Here is a 21470-nt window from a genome sequence, read left to right as displayed (position 1 = left end):
ATATATTTGCAAGTAGTCAATTGTGTTCGCTACGAAGTATGCTAGGTTCCCCCCTCCCCCTTTTTATGTTCGTTGGATGATGGTGCTTTCCCATTGTAAAGGAGGATTCCAGGTAATGCTGTCTAATTCCCCACCCATTCCTTATTTTTGGTCTCTTGTGTACCGTTTTTTATTCCTGCACATCCTGCACTTTGAAGGTGGATTCTCATTCTGGCTTCACTTCAAGGCAGTTTGAAATGTCTGTCTGTTGTGAGGAAGAGATTTCCTCTCTCCCCTGCAGAGTGCTTAAATCAGATATTTAAATGTTGCACAGTTGTATGAAAACCTTGTTTGTTCCCATTGTATCAACTTGACAACTGGGTATTAAAACCACTTCATGATCAATGTGAGGTCAAGGTGTTCCGGAAGCACCTGATGGGGGTACTGCATGCCTTTTGATGGCTTTGCGGCTCAAAGATGAAATCTTACCTCTGCTCACAGCTGAGACATGTTCCTCCCCCTACAGAAGTTGCAATTTGTAACATCATTTAAAGGCTGCTTTTGTTTGGGTTTGACACTTGGTTTTCATGTTATCAAGAGTCACTGCTTTGTTTCTTTCAAAGGAGATAAAATGAAGAGAGCTTTCTGTGTATTCGGTTGATAGCACCACTGAGATGAATATTTTGCTCTAGCTCCACGGTGGCTGCATGGCAAAGGGCCTGGTTTATGCTGTATGGTGCATCCAGTCTCACCCTTTGGTTTGCCCTGACTGTATGTGTGCATGCCTCTGTGCCATATAACTTCATTTCTACTTGTTGGGTTTCCGTTCCTTGTTGAAGCTGATATAACTATTCCAGTGCAAATAGCTGTTGAAAGATTTGACTCTGAACTCAGACCCATTGAGATGGAAAGGGACTACAGCTCATTGGTAGAGCATCTGCTCTGTGTGCAGGAGGTTCCAAGCTCCATCCCTCCAGCAGATAGAGGTGGGAGATAACCTTGCTTAAAACCCTGAAGACAGTGTCAATGCAAACAGTGCAAAGCTCAATGGACCCAATGCTCTGGCTCCATGTAAGGCAGCTTCCTATGTCCCTAATGTGGCTTACTCCCATGTCAGTTGATAAAATTGCCGCCTAAAAGAGCATGGCTCCTTCCACAGTTTATTGGTCTTTAGTCGTTGTGGACCAATTGTGGATATCTTGTGGTTCAACCTATGACTGGCTGGGCTGGATGGGGGTTGGAGTCCCTCAACATCTGGAGGGCTACAGGTTCCCCATCCCTGTTGTAGAACATTGTTTCAGTTCTATTAACTTGATAGCTTGTGCACATAGTATGGTTTTCCTCTTAATAATAGGCAGGGGCTAACAAGGTTCAAATGCTTGCTCTGGAATAAATAGGCAGGGTTAAGGAAAGAGTATTTCATGAGTTTTTGTTGTGGCACAGCATAATGTCCTTGTGGAATCACATGGTATGTTTTGATCTAATTTTTAAGACGCTCTATTGAATATTGTTTTGTATTGATTCTGTTTAATTGTTTGTGTGTGTGTGTGTGTGTGTATAATCATATTAAACAGTACAAAAATATACAGATAAATTACAGAAATTGATTGGTGATAACTGTGCTTTCCCTAAATGGCTCCTGTTGGTTGTACTTGTACTAGGTGGTGTGTTTATATCTGATTAGTATTAATTTTTCAGTGGTGGCTGGAGCTGTTTCAAGAGAGGCAGTAGGAGAGTATGGCATAACTGTAGCTGACATCTGAGGTGCCCTGGATGTTGTCATAAAATGGAATGAATTATACAGCAGTGTTAGAAACCCAGACGCACAAGCTAGGGGACAAATGGCACCTTAAGCCTTGGTTACAGTTGCTACAACAGAATGCCTGTTTGCCAGGGGTTGGACTAGATGACCCTTGGAATCCCTTCCAATGCAACAAAATCATCGACAATGTAGGTGAAGAAGATTCTATATTAAAAAGTCCACAGTTTGGGGACTTCTGGGTTGGCGCCTCCAACAATGGCAGAATTCCTCTGATCGGGAGGAATTTGCTCCGTGGAAATCAGGGTCTGGCCGCCACGGCGGAGGTGGAGACCCACTAAAAATCACAGGCGGGAGAAGCCTGTGAACGTGGGATTCGGCTGGCACCTTTTGCGCCTCCCCTACTCACGGGGAGACCCAGTTCCGGGGATCCGGAGCGACGTGCGGTGAATGGCGCGGTGCTTCGAATTGACTGCTTCTTTCACGGAGTGAAGCCGTACTGCTGTTGCTGGAGAGCGCTGACTTTTTCCTGTGGACAATTTGATCCTAAACAACTACCCGTGAGTAGAACGGAAAACTGGATTTTTAAACATCTTAATTTGGCACCGAAATGGGGAGGTTTCAAACAGGAAGTCCGCCTCCCCCCTTTGTAAATAGATTGAAGCAAAGAGCTTGCAAGCTAAAGTCTTGGAAAGTCCTCTGTAAAGGATTAAACTTCCATCGGCTAAAATCATTAAACCTCCCTTGGAAGCAGGAGAAGAGGGGGGGAAATTTGGGATCACGTAAGCCTGCAGGAGAGAGTGAAGAAAGTTAAATTACCACCGCTCTGAACCTGGAAACGGGCTGCTAGTAAGACTGACGTTTTGGGAAAGTTCATTGACTGTGAATAAAACGTATCTTGACAGCTAGTTAAATAAGAGAAATACATTGTTTCCATTGTCTCCTTCTGCGTTTAAAAAGGAGTAAAAGTAACTGAAAATTGAAACTAATTTTATTGCTTGAACTGTGCTTAAAAGGATTGATACAAATAGAAATTGTTTCCTTCTAGAGGGAGCATTTGAAACTTACAAGAGTTGAGCTGGTGGAATCTCCAGCTGCAAGATAAAAAACCGTGAGAACCAGGGATTGACCTTGGATAGGTTAAGAATGTCGACAGAAGAAGCCTTAGTGATTGCATTATGTAAGATAAGTGATTCATTGGAACAGCTCCACAAGAAGATGGATTTGATGACTATTAAAGTTGATAACTTGGGACAAAAAGTGACTAATTTGGGACAAAGAGTGAACATCTATACAGAAGCCGTTCAGGAATCGATGCAGGAATCTACTTTGGCGTGGCAGGCTGTGGAGAAGGCGAGGGAGAAAGTTGTTGTTGTTGAACCTAAAGTAATACGGGTGGAGAGGGAGAGAGCCCCAGCCTTACAGAGGCAATTTGATGACTATAAGTTGTTGCCTTCTATGATTGAATTCAGAGAAGGTCAGATTTTGAGGATTGGAGCCCTGCTTGGACTGGAGAAGGAAAGTTGGATAGATCACCTCATGCAGGGATTTACTGACCTTTGGGACCTGGACCTGGGTCAGGAGGAGATTGGAGTTGTGGGGACTTTCAGATTTGGAGGGATTTTGAAACACGTCCTGAAATATCTTTTGGATTTTAGTTTTAATTACGGAGATTTGGCTGACCTGTCGAGAAGGAATAAAAACATTGCTAGGTCGGAGCTTCCCCGAGATCTGCTCTTCAGCATCAAAGGAAGGAAAATAAGAACAAGATCAGTAGAAGACAAAGTAAAGTGCATGTATAAATATGAAGAAGACCTGCAGAAGGGACTTGGAAAAGAGTTAAGAGCCTCGGACAGAAGATCACCAGGTTGATGAACTATATGGAATTGACGGAAATGACTGGCAGAATCTGAGACCAGGGAGAAGAGACGGTGGAAGAAGATTGGGAAAAGTTTAAAGTTTATTTATAGAAATACTGTAAAATTAATGAGTGTCAGAAAAATGTTGGAATGAAATTATAAGGCTTTAGTAGAAATGTTATAAGGAGTTAAGCATAAATAAGTATTATAGTATTAATGGAAAATAAGGTTAAAATAAGTTAAGATAATTATACGACAGAAAATATAGAAGGATGGAAAGGAATTGCTGGAACAATTAATAGAAGTGGAATACAAAAAGGGAGGTGAGAGGAGGTCGATGAAACAAGGGAATGAAAGATAAGGCATTGAAATGGTATGATGTATGTTTTTAAATTGTTTTTGCTTTGTTTTGTTTAGTCTAATGTGTTAATGTTGCATTGTGTATTGTTTATATATTGTATCGTATTTCCCCCCCCCTTTCTTTTGCTTCTTTTTTTCCTTTCTTTTTCTTCTTTATTGTAAGGTTTAAAAGTAATAAATATTATTTAAAAAAAATAAAAAATAAAAAGTCCACAGTTTTATGTGACTATTAGAAACAAAAATATGTAGGCATCACCTGAGCATTCAGACAGTTTACCATTCTTTGTAAACACGGAATTGCCAAATGTGTATTGGACAAGTGTGCCATATGGCTGTGTGTAACTCACAGCTCCATGGGTAATGTCTATTTCAAAAATGATATACACATGTATAGATTTTTCTATTGTCTGGAATGGAAATCACTTCAAACCAGTTTTAAGTACTACAATTGCCCTCCTATTGAGAACTCTGTACTTAGACTGCATCATACTAAGCTACAGATAAGTATTCAGTGTTCAATGTAAGGACAAGAAGAATATAATTTCTAATGTGATAACCAACTTTATTTCAGCATGATTCTGTTGCTCCAGTTTTACATCTCCCTCCTTCTGATTTTAACAAGCCCCAACTCTATAATTTTCCTTTTAAGTTATGCTGAGAATGGGAAAACAATGTCTCCATTCACATGTAGTAGTAAAATTGTTTCCTTGCTGCTTTCATATCTATTATCTTCACATTATAGGCATATGTGGGTGGAAAGTGTATCCAAGCTGTTGAAATTGAATGCAAATGGAGTGATAAATTCTCTAAACCAGAGCTCCTCAAATTATGGTCCACAGAGACTACAGTGGTACACCTGGTTACGTACTTAATTTGTTCCGGAGGTCTGTTCTTAACATGAAACTGTTCTTAACCTGAAGCACCACTTTAGCTAATGAGGCCTCCTGCTGTCGCCATGCCGCTGGAGCACGATTTCTGTTCTCATCCTGAAGCAAAGTTCTTAACCTGAGGTACTATTTCTGGGTTAGCGGAGTCTGTAACCTGAAGCGTATGTAACCCGAAGTGTATGTAACCCGAGGTACCACTGTACTGGTCTGCAGGAAAGTTGCAGAGCTGTTAATAATATGTGTACTTGTCCCTGTATTACTTTAATATTTGGTGACAATGGAGATCAAGTCTCTTTTGACAGGACTGGATTTATCAAACAGGCTAACAAGAACTTGAACTAGGGCCTGTGCCTGGCGCAGTCTAATATTTTCCTCATTAAAAATTACCATTTGAAGAGGCATTTCTCAGTAGTCTGGGATAGGACTGATGGTTTTCATAATATTGCACTTTTTAAATGTAAGTGCTGAATAAAAAGAAGTTTATTAAGTGGTCTGTCAAGACCCCCAACAATTTTCAAGTAGGGATGGGAATTGAGATCAGCTGCTCTAAACCTTCATTTCTCCAACTGTGTAGTGGTTTTTGAGACTGAGAACTGTTACGGTCTTTTAGAGCATAATTTTAAAACTTTGCTACTTCAAAGACAATATTAATCTAGATGTTTGTGTTTGGTAACAGAATGTAAAAAAGCAACCACAACAGTTGTTTTCATATCAACCCAAATATCAACATCCATTTGTGTGATTTGGAACAGGGCAGATCAGAAATCAAGAATTGGAGGTGAAGTGGCAAACCTCAGTCGTGACTAAGGAGCACAGTACTACTGCCTTGGGCCATTTGTAAGCTATATAGTATAATGTATAGTTAATACTAGAATTCCTAGCACATGTCAGCTTTGTGTGTCCCACAGAGGCTGTACCCACAGATTGCCCAATTTCACCTTGCCACCTGCTCCCCACCCCAGTCTGCCAAAGCATCTGTTTCCTGGGCTGAAGGCAGTGCAGCTCCCATGGGAAGTGAGGCACACAAGAGCGACACACACTCTCTCTCTCTGTTGTGTCTTCTCATCACAGTTTCGCTCCCTTTAGCCCACCATGCAGCTGCTTGGTGGGCTGTGGAGATCTTGACTGTCAGTGCCAGTCATCTGGGAATGGGTGTGTGTGCGAAGGGATTGCCCTCTATTGTGTGCAAGCACATGAGCCCACCACAGGCCTTGAGCCAGAATGGTTGTCTGTCTCTGACCTAGCACCTTCTTTTGCTCTCAGCTAATTATTTGGTACATACAACAGCTGGGTATGATTTCCCCTGCATTTGCTCAGTGCAGGGTTGATGTATATTTTTGCTCTTCCTCTCTTTTCTATCTGAAAAGTCCAGTTCAATACATGAAAATGCACTGAAAAAGAAAAATGTTGATGACAACCTACAAAAAGTAGGCACTTGTGAATTAAGCATGTTTCCTTGTCAAAAAAATCTCAGTTCAAATAACTCTTGAAGGCAACATTTCTCTTAACATAATTACAAAGTGTTATTTGGATAAATGTTTTAACACCAAGGCTCCTTTATCTCTGTAGGGTCAAAAGCAAAAGCAAATCTGCCTGAGTACCTTTGCTAAGATTCAGCTGGTAGCCATCCTCTTTCTTTTCAAGCTGGAGTTAATATTCCCCCTCATCTGTCCCATTCCCCCCCCCCAGCATATGGTTTAGACACATAGCAGACCTATGCTCACAATGAGACTACTTCTAAGTAGACATGCATAGTTGTGCTTTCAGTTAAAATTGGGCCCACTTGAGGTAAACTGACTGTTCCAGGAATGTGGCAAATGTAACCTCTGAACAGACACATCCATATATATGACAGGAATTTCTTCAATTGCAATAGCTTAAAATTGATGGAAATCACTGCTTTGTCACTCTAGCTGCATCAGTGGATGAGTTAATTTAGACTTCACATTCCCTTCATGATTTCAGGCTTGTATATACCCAGAGATGGTTCCTGGTGTGTTGTGCAGAGTAAATTGCTATAGTCAACTTTCTGTGTTGCAAATTGCTGTTGGAATCATCCCTTTGGACCAGGGTGTCTTCAAGTGCGAATGGGTGTCTGGTGGAGGTTATCTGGAGAACTGATTCAAATTTCAGGCTTGTACTTCCAGCAAAGAAGGAGGCCAACCTGTATTCCAATTGAGAAGCTTTAGACTGCAGGTGGGAATTTGTGTGACTTAAATGTTCTCCACGCTAAAGAAATAGATATACAGAGTCCTCTACATTGAAAGCAAGATGCCAGGGAGAAGAGCTTTCTTCTTGACATCTAGATTCTAAGACTTATTGTATGGAGGAGCTTTTACTCATGAGATCCACCTACCAAAGGTGCTGGCTCCAGGGGGTTGAAGGCGCTGTAGACCCCCTCAGTGTTGTTGTTTTTTGAGGGGGGCAGGCTCCCCCATTGTTGGAGCCAGGCATGGTTGGGTCCCCTCAATGTGCGTCAGAAGTTGGCACCTTTGTCAGTCTAAAAAAGCTCAGATAAGAAATAGGAATTACTCTTGTGTTGTATGTAAGAACTAGATCATATTCTTGTTAATTTACATCTGAGTTGCAGAAAAGTGTATATATTGTAGTGCTGCATTTACAAAAAGTAACCTCTCTTTGCTTCTTTTTCAAATAATTTTTGCCACTGAATAATTCACTCCATTGAGGTAATCTTTCTTTACAGTGTACATTAAATGTATTATTTATATTCATAAATTCAGACACAGCTGTGAATATCTAGGAGATATGACTGTGCTCCCCTGTAACAAAAATTTAAATAATTACATTTTTTTTAAATGCAAAGGGCTTAGAGGAAATGTAAGGAGAGTTAATTGAAGATGTTTGACTTCACTGTCTTGGGAACCTAGAAACAAAATCTGGGTTTAAAAAAATTTATTTTGCCTCCATTCGTATATATTATAATGTCTGATTTGCAAACAATAAATATCATCTGACTAAACCATTTCCTTTTTGGGGAGAGGGAACCCACCCCATTGCCCTAATTCTGCTAAACTTTGATGAAGTTCAAGAGGAAACAAGGTAGCTTCAACTATGTATGTATACCCTGCAGTAAGTCTTGCTGACTTTAGTGGGGCTTATTCCTGGGTAAGTGTATATAGGATTGCTGTGTTCAATCTCATGACTATTTTTAACTAGATTGAGGCCACTCTTGTTGTTATACCTATTTTCAATGTCTGTGCTTATAAGCTGAAGAAAGTGGCTAAAAAATATTACACACACACAATTGTGGTACATGGCGTTGGTAATTAGCTGACACAAGTGATGTTGGAAGTTCTAGGTCAGTTGTTGGTAGATTGTTCATTCCCTGCCTCCCTCCTGTGAAGGGGGTGAAATGTCATGTCTTAGTGTTGCCAGGGTAAGCTGTTGTTCATGACAGAAGGGCAGAGGGTAGCTTAGAGCTGCTGTTTTCAGCATCAGCTCCATATTTCTTAGAATATGCAATTCTACCCTAAGACGAGTCAAAGCATTTCTGTCCAAAATATGAAAAGTGATTACTCTTGAGATATTTATTCTTTATTCCATTAAATGGGCATGCGAGCAAGCCCTTCGATGAAATTGTGAATCTGATTACATCAAAATAATTTAAAGTAAGGTTACCAGACGTCCCTGTTTCCCGGGGACAGTCCCCGGATTTACAAATCAGGCCCCATACAAAATCAATTGAAGTTGAAAAGTGTCCCTGTATTCATTGAAAAAAATCTGGTAACCTTAATTTAAAGCTTTCTTTACTCAAGGAGGTATCAGAGAATTTAGAATTATATTCTGTTTCTCTGTCCACGAATTGCAATTCCCTATGCTGGAACAATGCTAGAGGCAATATCACAGTTTTTAGTGTGATCTTTTATTTGCTTTCTTGGCTGCTTGCACTCAGTTATATCCTTATGATCTTGCTAGGAATCTGTGCCTTATGGCAGTTTCTGTGAAACTACCCTCTCCCCCCGCCCCCACTCCCACAAGGGGCCTTCAACACCTTGAGTATATACTTTGGGTGCATCTCTTCCTCTGCCATTACGTTGCTCATTCTCATTTTAAAGATAGAATTGCTAACATTGTCACTCATATTATGCCTTACTATTTTCTCAGATATGGAACTATAGTTAAGATTTATTGCACGTATCTCAGTTCTGCTGTTTATCAACAGAGAATGCATAGAAAATAGCCATTTGCTGAATGCAATGACCCCAGTTAGGGATAATAAAACAAGCCAAATAATAAATTAGATGCTGGAGTTAACATCTGAGAAATTTACAGCATTGCCCAATCCAAACATTCAACATATCCAGAACAGTCATGGAGGAGGCGACTATTAGTTCATATTGCTAAAGTCATGCTGCATCATGCACTATTGGGACATGGGTGGCGCTGTGGGTTAAACCACAGAGCCTAGGACTTGCTGATCAGAAGGTCGGCGGTTCGAATCCCCGCGATGGGGTGAGCTCCCGTTGTTCAGTCCCAGCTCCTGCCAACCTAGCAGTTCGAAAGCATGCAGTGCAAGTAGATAAATAGGTACTGCTCCAGCGGGAAGGTAAATGGCGTTTCCGTGCGCTACTCTGGTTCGCCAGAAGCGGCTTAGACATGCTGGCCACACGGCCCGGAAGCTGTACGCCGGCTCCCTTGGCCAGTAAAGCGAGATGAGCGCCGCAACCCCAGAGTCAGCCACGACTGGACCTAATGGTCAGGGATCCCTCATCATGCACTATACAGTGAATGTGAAAAAGCTTCCTTTTTAATTTTTTTTGCCTGGAATTAAGTAGTTAACGACATGCATGGATTATTTTAACTGTGCCAAACATGTGATTTCCACCAACTAGCTGATTTTAAGGACTATTTTTCCACAGAAACGCAGAATTGTAGAAACAAAATAAAAAAAATTCCTTCCAGTAGCACCTTAAAGACCAACTGAGTTAGTTCTAGGTATGAGCTTTCGTGTGCATGCACACGAAAGCTCATACCTAGAACTAACTCAGTTGGTCTTTAAGGTGCTACTGGAAGGAATTTTTTTTATTTTGTTTTGACCATGGCAGACCAACACGGCTACCTATCTGTAGCAGAATTGTAGAGTTGGAAGAGACTACGAGAATCATCTATTCCAACCCCCCTAAAGTGCAGGAATCTGCTACCCAATGTGGGACTTGGACCCATATCTCTTCATGTGCCTTTTGTGGCATTTTCGCCCACAGTGTTGTTTCTTGCCTGCTTTTAGTTTTCAAAAAATGAATGTATTAGGAGGACTCATTTTTTGTTCGCTTATTTATTAAATTTATATACAGTGGTACCTCTGGTTACATACTTAATTCGTTCCGGAGGTCCATTCTTAACCTGAAACTGTTCTTAACCTGAAGCACCACTAATGGGGCCTCCTGCTGCCACCGCGCTGCTGGAGCATGATTTCTGTTCTCATCCTGAAGCAAAGTTATTAACCTGAGGTACTATTTCTGGGTTAGTGGAGTCTATAGCCTGAAGTGTATGTAACCTGAAGCGTATGTAACCTGAGGTACCACTGTACCACCCTTCATCTGATGACCGCAGGGCAGTTTACAGGGAACCAGGCAGAGGGCCTTCTTGGTAGTGGTGCCTGCCTTGTGGAACACCCTCCCACCAGATGTCAAGGAAATAAGCAACTATCTGACGTTTAGAAGATATCTGAAGGCAACCCTGTTTAGGGAAGTTTTTAATGACTGAAGTTTTATTGTATTTTTAATATATTGTTGGAAGCCACCCAGAGTGACTGGGGAAACTCAGCCAGATGGGCAAGGTATAAATAATTTATTATTATTATTATTATTATTATTATTATTATTATTATTATTAAAATACATTATAGGTTTACTGGACAAAGTCCCAATCTGAAGGTTGAGTGGGTCAGCTGGACTAGTAGTGCTTTTTGAAACAGTGAACTGAACCCCAGGAATGCAGATAGACCTGGAGCAGCCTGTTTGCAAGTGCAATTCTGTTTTCTTTCATAAATAGCCACACATTATTTCCAGTGTCTAAGGTGTTCCCCCGCCCCACAAAATAATATCCCATAGTTATATAAAGAGCCTGGAACAGAGAGGCTTATAGCCTAATTCTTCAAAGAACTTCCATTTGCAGCTCTTCACTTGAAACAATGGAAAATGGCAATGTTTAGTACTTTTCAGAAGGCACTTAACTACTGTAACCATGCCACTGAATAGGTTGTGTAAGTGCAGGCACTATTAGGTAGGACCATTAGATGAAGTCATTGAACCATCAGGAGGCTGGATGTGGGGGAGGAACTGTGTTTTTTTCTAATCTAAAAATGTTGCGGTTGAGCATACACACTGGGATCATCCCCTGGGGAAGATTTCTTTCAAACATACCAAGCCTGCCAGCACTACTATCTAGCATTTCACTACTATGAGGGTTTCACTTTGTAATGTTTCACAGATATTGACACCATGCTGCGTATCTTGGGTCATCTATTATTAACATACGAGCAATTTTGCCTGGCTAAAAGTATGTTCTCATTATTCATACTTCTTTTAACCCCCTCTGCTGTTGGAAGACTCCTGCTGCCTACTGCTGCTATTTATTTTTATGCCTGGGATACAAAATCATCTTGAATGTACACAAAGCAAGGTCACTATTGATTTTCCTAGAAGTGTCCCAGATTTTGATCCTATCCGGTCTTGTAATCAGAAAAGGCTTCTACCTTAACTGCTGTAAACTGCCTTTGCAAAAAAAGATAATTTCTGTGTTCACCTGTCAGATTTGTTGCACTCTGCACGCCTAATGGTAAAACAAATATTGAGTGAGGTTTCCCCTGCTATCACTACAAGCAAATAAGAACCATTAATCGGTAGTAAGCCCATGCTTTTTAACATCTACAGTGAACCTGCTAGGAGAAGTCATTCCGAGGTTTGGGGATGAAATGCCATCAACGTGCAGATAGCACCCACTCTGCCTTACTTTTTCATCTGCCTGTCCCAAGAATTTCATGGAACCTTAAAGACTAATGCATTTATTATGTTCATAGTAGGCTTCATTGCAGTAACAGCAAACTGCTGATCACGTTGTGATTGTGCCAACTACAATTTTTTGCCAACATCTTTTTTTATATGCACTTCTGCCAAGCTAGGTATTCCCCATGCTATACCTGTGCATTTGATTCCCCATTCTACTGCTATTCGCTTTTGAATTTATTTCTCTCTATAAATTCTCTATTGAATTTATTTAAAACTCTAATACAACAGTAATTTTTTGGGTGGGGGCAGCCTATTTATGGACCTGGGTCATAGCAGGTGTCAAAGAAAAGGCATTCTCTTATGCTCATGACAAATGGGGAAATGCTATTTTAAGAGGATTCCTTCCACTTGCAGCTTTAAAAATACATGTATTAAAAAGGATTCCCAGTTGATTGGTCACAACAAAATACATTTTGATCAATTAGTCTAGTCAAATAAATTTAGCCATCAGGCAGGAGGGAATATTCATGGAAGACAAGACAATAAAAATCTACTAGTGTTCAGTATCCAAAACAATGTGTCCCTGATTACCAGTTGGTGAGGATCACAATTGAGGAGAGTGTGATTGTGCTCATCTTCTGCTTGCGGGCTTTGCATAGGCATTTGGTGAGAACAGAATGCTAATACAAGTGGGCCTTTTGGGTTGACCCACTAGGGTCCTCCTTACTTTCTCATCTTTAAATGGCCAGCATTCCCCCAAAATGTCTTTTAGTGTTAGAACGTTATCTGCCACTGACAACTTTGTGGTGAGGGAGCTGGACTTATGAATTGGCTTCTTGCTGTTGCTATGCCATCCAGCCTAGCCTACAATTATTTTAGAAGCTTTTAGTAGGGCATCTAAAAATCTTTAGGGCTTGGTCATCTTTCAGAAAATTAACAGAGCTGAAATGGCAATAGCTGTTTCAGCTCAGCTTCAGATCTGTTGGATTAAAAAATAAAACTGGGCATGTCTGTGACAGAGCTCTTCAGGCTCCCAGATCTTCCTATTGCTCATATTATGCTGATTTTCCTGTTCTCCTTAGGTCTTGTCTCATAGAGTACTGAAGTAGATGAAAGATATACATTGGAAGTAGGTGTAGGTAGCTAATGCTGTAGTTTTGTTAGGGAGCTTCATTATAGAAACTGTGAGAAGCACAGTTTAGTGTTCTCTGATCCAATCAGAATCTCAGACATAACTTTATAGTTAACATTCTTTTTCAGAAAATCAAAACCTACATTTGTCCAGAATCATTATTTAATGATTCCTGCAAGAGCACCAGGTGCTGTATTAGTGACATACTTAACTTTTCAGCAGGAAGTATGAATATTCCTAAGGAAATCTGCCTTTCACAGCCAGGAGCTATAACAGCTTTATTGTAGCTCTGTAAAACTGGTATCACTTCTAGCTGTTAATGACAGATTTGCTTGGGAATGTTCTCGTCCCCTGCTCCTTCATTGATGGCACTGTACAAAGTATAATTGAGATATCATCACACATAGGCACACAGCTTGCAGGGGTTGCCACTCACCTGTATTAAACTGGGATAGTATGGGGACTGAAAATGCCTGGCAGTCTATGGTTTTTGAGAGCAGAGCTTTCCAAACTATGTGCCATGCGAACGCTCCCCACACTCCTTCCAGGGCTGGAAAGTGGTTAGTTTAGCCTCTGTTTTGCTAGTAAAATTGAATTACTGTGTCGCAAAATGATGTGGAACTGAAGTACTACTGTGTTGAGAAATGATGCATGTTTAAAAAGTGTGTCACCAACATGAAAAGTTTGGAAAGCTTTTAAATATTTTAAGTACAGTGGTACCTCGGGTTAAGAACTTAATTCCTTCTGGAGGTCCATTCTTAACCTGAAACTGTTCTTAACCTGAGGTACCACTTTAGCTAATGGGGCCTCCCGCTGCTGCTGTGCAGCCGCCGCACAATTTCTGTTCTCATCCTGAAGCAAAGTTCTTAACCCGAGGTACTATTTCTGGGTTAGCGGAGTCTGTAACCTGAAGTGTCTGTAACCCAAGGTACCACTGTACTGGAAAAAAAAAAACAAATAGATAAGATCAGGAAATGGTTGGGGGAGAAAGAAAAGAGATTAGAAGCAGGGTTGTGTAACTTTGTTGACTTTCTATGTCATCAAATAAGTGAGTTATATCAAAATTACCATGGATGAGTTTCTAATTGTATTAAAAAGAATGTTTTATTTGCATATAAAATAAAGGTAAATTTCATGTGTCTTGGCAGAGAGAGGTCATGTTTACACTAGAACATCTGAGCTCCCCTCCAACCCCTACTTTCCCAGGTTTATTACTTGCAGCTGCCCACTCCCTCCACACTTGTCAGTGTCTTTCCACTTAAGTGGCATATGTTATTAGTACATATTGACAGATAACAATCTAATTAAATGCAGGCAGGAAATAAATGCAAACCATGCAATTGCTATGTCTCAGAAATACTTCAGTTACAGATTTTAATGGCTAGATCATGGTTGCCATTTGTTACAGCACATTGGGAAGTAATTATCAATGCTTGAATGGAAACAGAAAATGTAGAGGCAGGATTTGAGGTGGGTGGAAGGGGGGCGGGAAGAGAAAACAATAGAAGAAATGAAACAATAATGTTGAGAAAGGAAAAGGAAGCAGCTTTCCAATGCAAATACGATTCTGCATCTCTTATTTATGTTGCCTAAGGAAACTACCCAACAGCAGTCTTCTTGCACTGTATATGTGAGGGCGTTCTAGTGGCTTGTGCCTTGAATTTTTTCCTGGTGCAGTAGAGAGAATTGCCTGGTAATGCTGAGACTTGGATAAAGCTCATGCATGCTGCTCCTATTTCCCACTACATACAGGTTTTATATTAGTTTCCTGAAGTTAGAAAGGTAATGTTAGTGCTAATTGTTGCCACTCTTAGTTTTTACTATGTTTATCTTGTCTGTATTTGAGCTTTGCATCGTAATGTCATGGACTGTGCCTCTTGCGTTTCAAAGTGTTTGGCTTCACTGTTTACAGTCTCTCTATATAATATATATCTGCCAGCTGAGTATAACACTTCATGCATCTGATCAAGTGGATTCTAGTCCATGAAAGTTTATGATGCAATAACTCTTTTAGTCTTTAAGGTACTGCAAGACTCTTTTTTGTTTTTGTTGTAGCAAACTGACACCGCTACCTCCTCCTGAATGAATGGAGGTTGTGCTTGATGGATTGCATTGTTAACTCTCTTGCTTAACAAGACTTAAGAGTGAAAGTCCTGTAGAAAATTGCACTAAGTCTCCATTTGCATGCAGATGATTGATAATGAAGGAACCATGGGCTGCTCAGCTTCCTCATATAGCACATTTGTATTAAGATAATTGAAAAGGCCATCCACTTAAGATATCTGATTGGTATGGTTTGTGTTTATGCAGCTTATACTTCACTGCGTTATAAATATTAATGAATTAATCCTCCCATCTCTCTACCAGGCTAGTAAGCATCATAACTGTGCTCCTTTTATAGATGAGAGAAGTGATTTTCTTAAGACCATGTTTGGTGCTGATGTCAGAGCGGGAGCCTAGGATTTATTAATGGCTGACATTTCTTCCTCATATAACTGGGATGTCTATTAAGCTGACTAGGCTAACAATTATGACCTGGTGTGAACAAGCCTACCTCCTTAATAAATCTTCACTCAGTTTGCACTGTCTCTAGTGATCTAATCATATTAGTTTTACTTTTGCCTTTTAGTTTGACTTGTTGTTGTTCCACAGAAATAATGTTGGTGCTGCATATATATTTTATAGTTTTACGAAGCTGTTCAATGATGGAGCTGCTGAATAAGAAGTTGTCAGGAAAATTTTGATAACTGCATGGGTATATTCTGGTTTGAATGTATATATATATCAGTGTTTTCAGCTGTAACTTGCAAAACCCATGTGATTGCACAATCTGTATTTGTAATGCCCTTTTCAGTATTTCGGGATTCAGTTTTTCTTGGGTCAATTGACCATAGTTTCCCATTATATCTGATCCAGGAAACTATGATAACCAAGACCTGAACAACTTCAAATCATGGTTTATTATGCTAGCTTGTTCTGCTCCTGGTAACCACACTTTTCTGTATTTAATGTAAAGTGTTGAATTAAGGATGGAAGAGGAAACATGATGATGATGATGATGATAATTTATACCCCACCCATCTGGCTGGGTTGCCCCAGCCACTCTGGGCAGCTTCCAACGCATAAAAACATCAAACATTAATAGTAACAATCTGATTGAGCATAGAGAGGCACTCGGCTCAGGGCTGGCTCCTGCTTTGAGAGGGTGCTGGGCAAGGTGCTGTCCATGGCTTTCTGTGAGGTTGTCCTTCACACAGGCTTGTCTCTTCCTCTTGCAGTCTTACTAGATAGAAGGTGATGCAGGGAAGCTGTTTTTGCTTGTGGTACTGTGGGCATTGACAGAAGATGAGTATCACCTCATATTCTTCTAGCAACTTTGATTCCCCCTCCCCCAACAAAAATTAAATGGAATGCCCAGAGCATGGTAGGTGGATGCTGACTAGTGACCACTTCTCCTGTAGCTTTTGGCCTAAAAGTAAGCAGTTAGAGATTATTGCAAGCTATCCCCTTCATTATTTCAGGAATCGCCACCCACCCAAAAGAAGAGAGGTCCTTTTCTTTGGTTTTTGGTCAGGCTTCTGCTTTGATGAGGTGTTGCCAGCATCATCGTGCCTCACCTTTGAGATACATGTCAGGGTTGCCCAGGGGCAATAGGGAGAGTGTTGGTGACCATGGCTGCTGCGGCTGTCTTATCCAGCACTTTTTCAGCACTCTGCATGTGCAATTAATTAAAAAAAAAAAAAACGCTTTTGGAGTCAGTTGACTGGAGACTCGGGTTGTATGATACTACAGACTGGATGGTCCCATTGCAGCTCAAAGCTAAGCCTCCCAGGTCTGCTTTCAAAACCAATTTAATGGTCCAGAATATAAGGTACTGGAAGCTGACTCCTGGGACTCCTGGTTCAAGAACCTTCCCAGTACTGTACCTTGCATTTTAGAGCAAGGCTAGATGGCTATCTGGAACATATTAGGTTGTTCTAAAATGGAAAATCAGCATGTGTGCACGCATACAGTATGCATATGTAATTGCTCTGCATGTATGCATTTGCAATTACTCTGCATGTGTGTTTAGGCCTATGGATTCTGGCCTATATGTTAAAGCTGTTTAAATATAGCACTAGAACTGGATGTGGGTCATTCAGTTAGTCTGCAATTTGTCATACAATGTATTCCTTGGTCACTTAGCAGAAAAGGAATTGCAGCTGTGCTCTCTGAGACATAAGAGAGTATATCTCAGATTCCACAAATCTGTATAATAAAGGAGCAAATGTATTTGCACATGTGCTTCAGAACAGTCATCTGGCTTATGCCAATTATTTTTAATAGGAGCTGGTGTGGTTTTCATAGCTTACTTTTTATTTAATGTGACATGTGATAGGCTTGTGCGTAAAGAAAAGGCTTCTGCTTTGGTTCCTTGCTTCTGCATTTCAGTTCTTTTGCAAACATCAGTTCCCCTCCAACATCAAACCCTTATTTGTATGGCATTTTTCTAAGAATTTCACCCCCAGCACATAAAATTTCTGCAAAATGAAGTGTGGCAATTTGTGAACTACTAAAGAGACTTGGCTATGCTTGCTAGAGAAATCTTTTGCCTTAATAAACTGCCTTTCTCATATTTTGGAAAGACACCACTTCCAGTTACCTAAAGATGAGAGCATTTATTCTCAGTTTTTGATGCTGTTAAGTATTGATTGGTGTAAATCAAAGAACTTGAAAGCAAAAAGAACCCAAAGTGTTTCCTTAACTATTATTGTACCCACTGCTCTAGCAAACATAATGAAAGTTATTGAGCTTTCATAAAAAGAAGGTTGATCTGTTTTGAGTGGACAGTAATTAGGGGTGATGAGGGATAGGCTTACTCTGAAAATGAACTTTACTTTCCAAGTGCTCCAACTGAACACTTGAAAAACCTGATAATAACAACCTTTCCAGCTACCTTTTAATCCTTCCACTTCCTAAGAAGGTGGGGAAATCACCTTACTAAAGGAGGAGAGGTTAACAGATGATGGTACAGCTAGGTATTCTTGGGGTTTGAAAATTTAGCCAAGATAATTAAGTAAAATACCACAATAAATGGAATACAAACACCAGAAGGCAATACAGTAGTACCTCAGGTTACATACGCTTCAGGTTACATATGCTTCAGGTTACAGACTCCACTAACCCAGAAATACTGCTTCAGATTAATAATAATAATAATAATAATAATAATAATAATAATAATAATAATTTATTATTTATACCCCGCCCATCTGGCTGGGCTTCCCCAGCCACTCTGGGCGGCTTCCAAAAAAATATTAAAATACAATAGTCATTAAACATTAAAAGCTTCCCTAAACAGGGCTGCCTTCAGATGTCTTCTAAAAGTCTGGTAGTTGTTCTCCTCTTTGGGAGGGCATTCCACAGGGAGGGCGCCACTACCGAGAAGGCCCTCTGCCTGGTTCCCTGTAACTTGGCCTCTCACAGTGAGGGAACCGCCAGAAGGCCCTCGGTGCTGGACCTCAGTGTCTGGGTAGAACGATGGGGGTGGAGACGCTCCTTCAAAGATTAAGAACTTTGCTTCAGGATGAGAACAGAAATTGTGCTCTGGCGGCGCAGCGGCAGCAGGAGGCCCCATTAGCTTAAAGTGGTGCTTCAGGTTAAGAATAGTTTCAGGTTAAGAACGGGCCTCCAGAATGAATTAAGTACTTAACCCGAGGTACCACTGTACATCAAAATAAGTTGGACACATTTCTTTAATAATCTTTTCTAATAATAATTTTTCCACTTCAGACATCAGTTTGAGATTTTTCTGATCCTTTCCTGCTGGATCTTGATGTGTCCTGTGCCATACCTTGTTCTCCTTAGTTCAAGATTTCTGCAATCTGCATCCCTCATCTCTGTCAGAAGAACATACTCATTGAAATCATTGGACTTCTGAGTATGACTTAGTTGGCTATCGAGCAATAATTTTAACATAATTGAACATAAAATACCTGCCAGTAACAAGTATCTTCCAGTTTGTTTTCTGCCTGTATTTCTGTTTTGCCTTTATTTTGTCAAAAGAAATTGTTTATGCTTGGAAGAGCAATAGTCTGACAGCATCTTATGGATTCATTGTGATGTTCATAGTTCCCCTTCTGCCCTAATGTATATTTTATTTTAAAAAATGTGTAAACAATCAAAGGTTTGCAAGTGTTACCATGCTGTCTTTCTAAGATACAGGATGGAAAGTGCTTGAATTCAAACAAGGCAAGAGTTGGGAATCATAGAATCATAGAATCATAGAATCATAGAGTTGGAAGAGACCACAAGGGCCATCGAGTCCAACCCCCTGCCAAGCAGGAAACACCATCAGTGCACTTAGAGTTCCATTCACCTATTAAAATCCCTTGAGTAGGGTTCACAAGGGGCAATGTTGGCCCTATGCTTTGCAAACCTCCCTGCATGACTCATACCTACTTGCTCCTACTACCCATCAGCTGGTGCACTGTTGGACCAGCAAAGGAACATGGGCCAGAGGTTCCCCACTCCAGCTTTTAGTGCTTACAGACATGCAAATCAGCTTATTGATAGGCTGAACATGAGAAGCTTTTATACAGTTTCAAAGTACAGTCACCATTAAAAAAGTATTCTTCTGTCTTCTCGGTGTGTTAAATTTACCTAGTCTTTCATATTTACAATGCAGATTTATCAGTTTATTTTGATTTTCTTTCTAGTTCCTTAAATACATCATTCTTTCAAGTTGTCAAGGTATAAACTTCTCCAAGGATTCAAAACGATGGCAAAATAAGTGTAGATAACCTTTGCAAGCGTAATAGCTTGTTTTGAGAACAGTAAGCAGTATCCTAGAAAATAAATATGTCCTAGAACGGGAATATTTGTAGAATTAAATGATAGCTGTTGAGCAGATGTGTTCCAGGATTAGGTATCCTCAGTTGAAATGTTTTAGCTGTTCAGTAAATATATTCAAACAATCCAAACTCTAGTTGAGTAAATGTTTCTTCTGAAAGCTGCTGTAGTCAGTTATCAGAGTAATTCTGTGACAATTAAGATGAAATGTGAGAAACTGCCAAATTATCTCTGTAGAAGCACAGTAAAATTGTTGACAATTTCTAGTGGGAAACAGATCTTTTCCTTTTAATTTGCAGAAGTTATCATAACACCCATGAAATATAGCCTTTCACCCTGCAGATCTAATTTCTAGCTTGCTTAGCCCAGAGTTCATGCATTTTTAATCTGAACCAAACAAAAAAATTAAATTAGTTTTTTAGCAGAGCCTAACTATATTTTACAATATCCTGGTGAGCTTCCACAGCAGGGATCGTTCTATTTTATTGTGAAGAAGATTGCCTTAAAACTGTGGCTGTTTTTCAGGATTTGTAGGTTAATGAGTCAAGGAACCCCAAAGTAGTAATTTTATAGAACCGTACACATAACCTTGCATTTTACACATGATTGTTTATTCATTGTTAAGTTTAGGTTCTTATGGAGATCAAAGTGAAAGGTCGCCAATTGCAAATCCCTGTCAAGGCAATCAACTACATCTTGCTGCCTTGCACATTTGAGTGTGTGGTGGTGGGGGCATGAATGAAATGGGTGATGCGGCATTTATGGTGGGTTGATTCATTCTCTCCCAATAAAAGTTGATTGACACTCTGTTCACGACACCCAAGATAAAATATTTCATCATAAGACACTTAATTCACTTATGAAATTTGCTGTCATGTTTGTTGTGAATAGCCACTACCTTAAATAGCTTTCAGAATGGAGTGGGCATGTTCACAGAGGATAAATCTATACCCATAGAGAACTCATAATGTGTGGATCCTTATACAGCCATAATGGCACCATACACACAGGGAGGTATTGCAAGGCTCAGGGAAACCTTAGGATTTGCAGAAGTGCAAAACATCTTTAGGAATAAACTGTGTTAATGGTGGTGGTGGAAAAACCCACCTTGAGCTCATCAAGGACTGAGCATGCTCAGTGGCCACAGAATGCTAAACACCTGTTTTTCAAGGCTAAATGCTGTGTGGGGCAACATGGAGCACATAGAAAGGGTTGGGCTACAGTAGCATACTCCCCAGAAAAGCTCATATCTACATGGCGATCACGCTTGAAAAAAGCCCAAAATTGCTGCCAAGGCTTATTGCTGTGTGGGGTATGTGATCAGGAGGGAGCCGGTGGGTTTCATGGGGAAGCCCTATTTAGCACATGTAACCTAAGGAATAGGGACACGGGTGGCGATGTTGTCTAAACCACTGAGCATAGGGCTTGCCGATTGGAAGGTTGACGGTTTGAATCCCTGTGACAGGGTGAGCTCATGTTGCTCGGTCCCTGCTCCTGCCAACCGCCAACCTAGCAGTTCGAAAGCACATCAAAGTCGTTCATTTTTCTTCTTCAAAATAGAGTCCAGCCCCCACAAGGCCTGAGGGACAGTGGACCGGCCCCCTGCTGAAAAAGTTTGCTGACCCCTGGACCATAGGAACAAAGGAACCTGCCTTGTACAGAGTGAATATTGTGATCTGCCTGTGATCTGCACAT

At 40.5% G+C, this 21470-nt stretch overlaps 1 protein-coding gene across 3 annotated transcripts in view; it reads left to right on the top strand.

Annotated features, from left to right (window-relative positions):
- NKAIN3 (sodium/potassium transporting ATPase interacting 3) overlaps positions 1-21470 on the top strand; it is a 214273-nt gene that overhangs the window by 763 nt on the left and 192040 nt on the right. The gene's annotated exons all lie outside the window — the stretch shown is intronic.

The sequence above is a fragment of the Podarcis erhardii genome (assembly GCF_964252035.2).
Source record: "Podarcis erhardii genome assembly, chromosome: 8".
In the NCBI taxonomy this organism is placed as follows: domain Eukaryota; kingdom Metazoa; phylum Chordata; class Lepidosauria; order Squamata; family Lacertidae; genus Podarcis; species Podarcis erhardii.
Note: the sequence above shows the minus strand (reverse complement) of the source record. Positions and strands in the feature narration are given on the sequence as shown.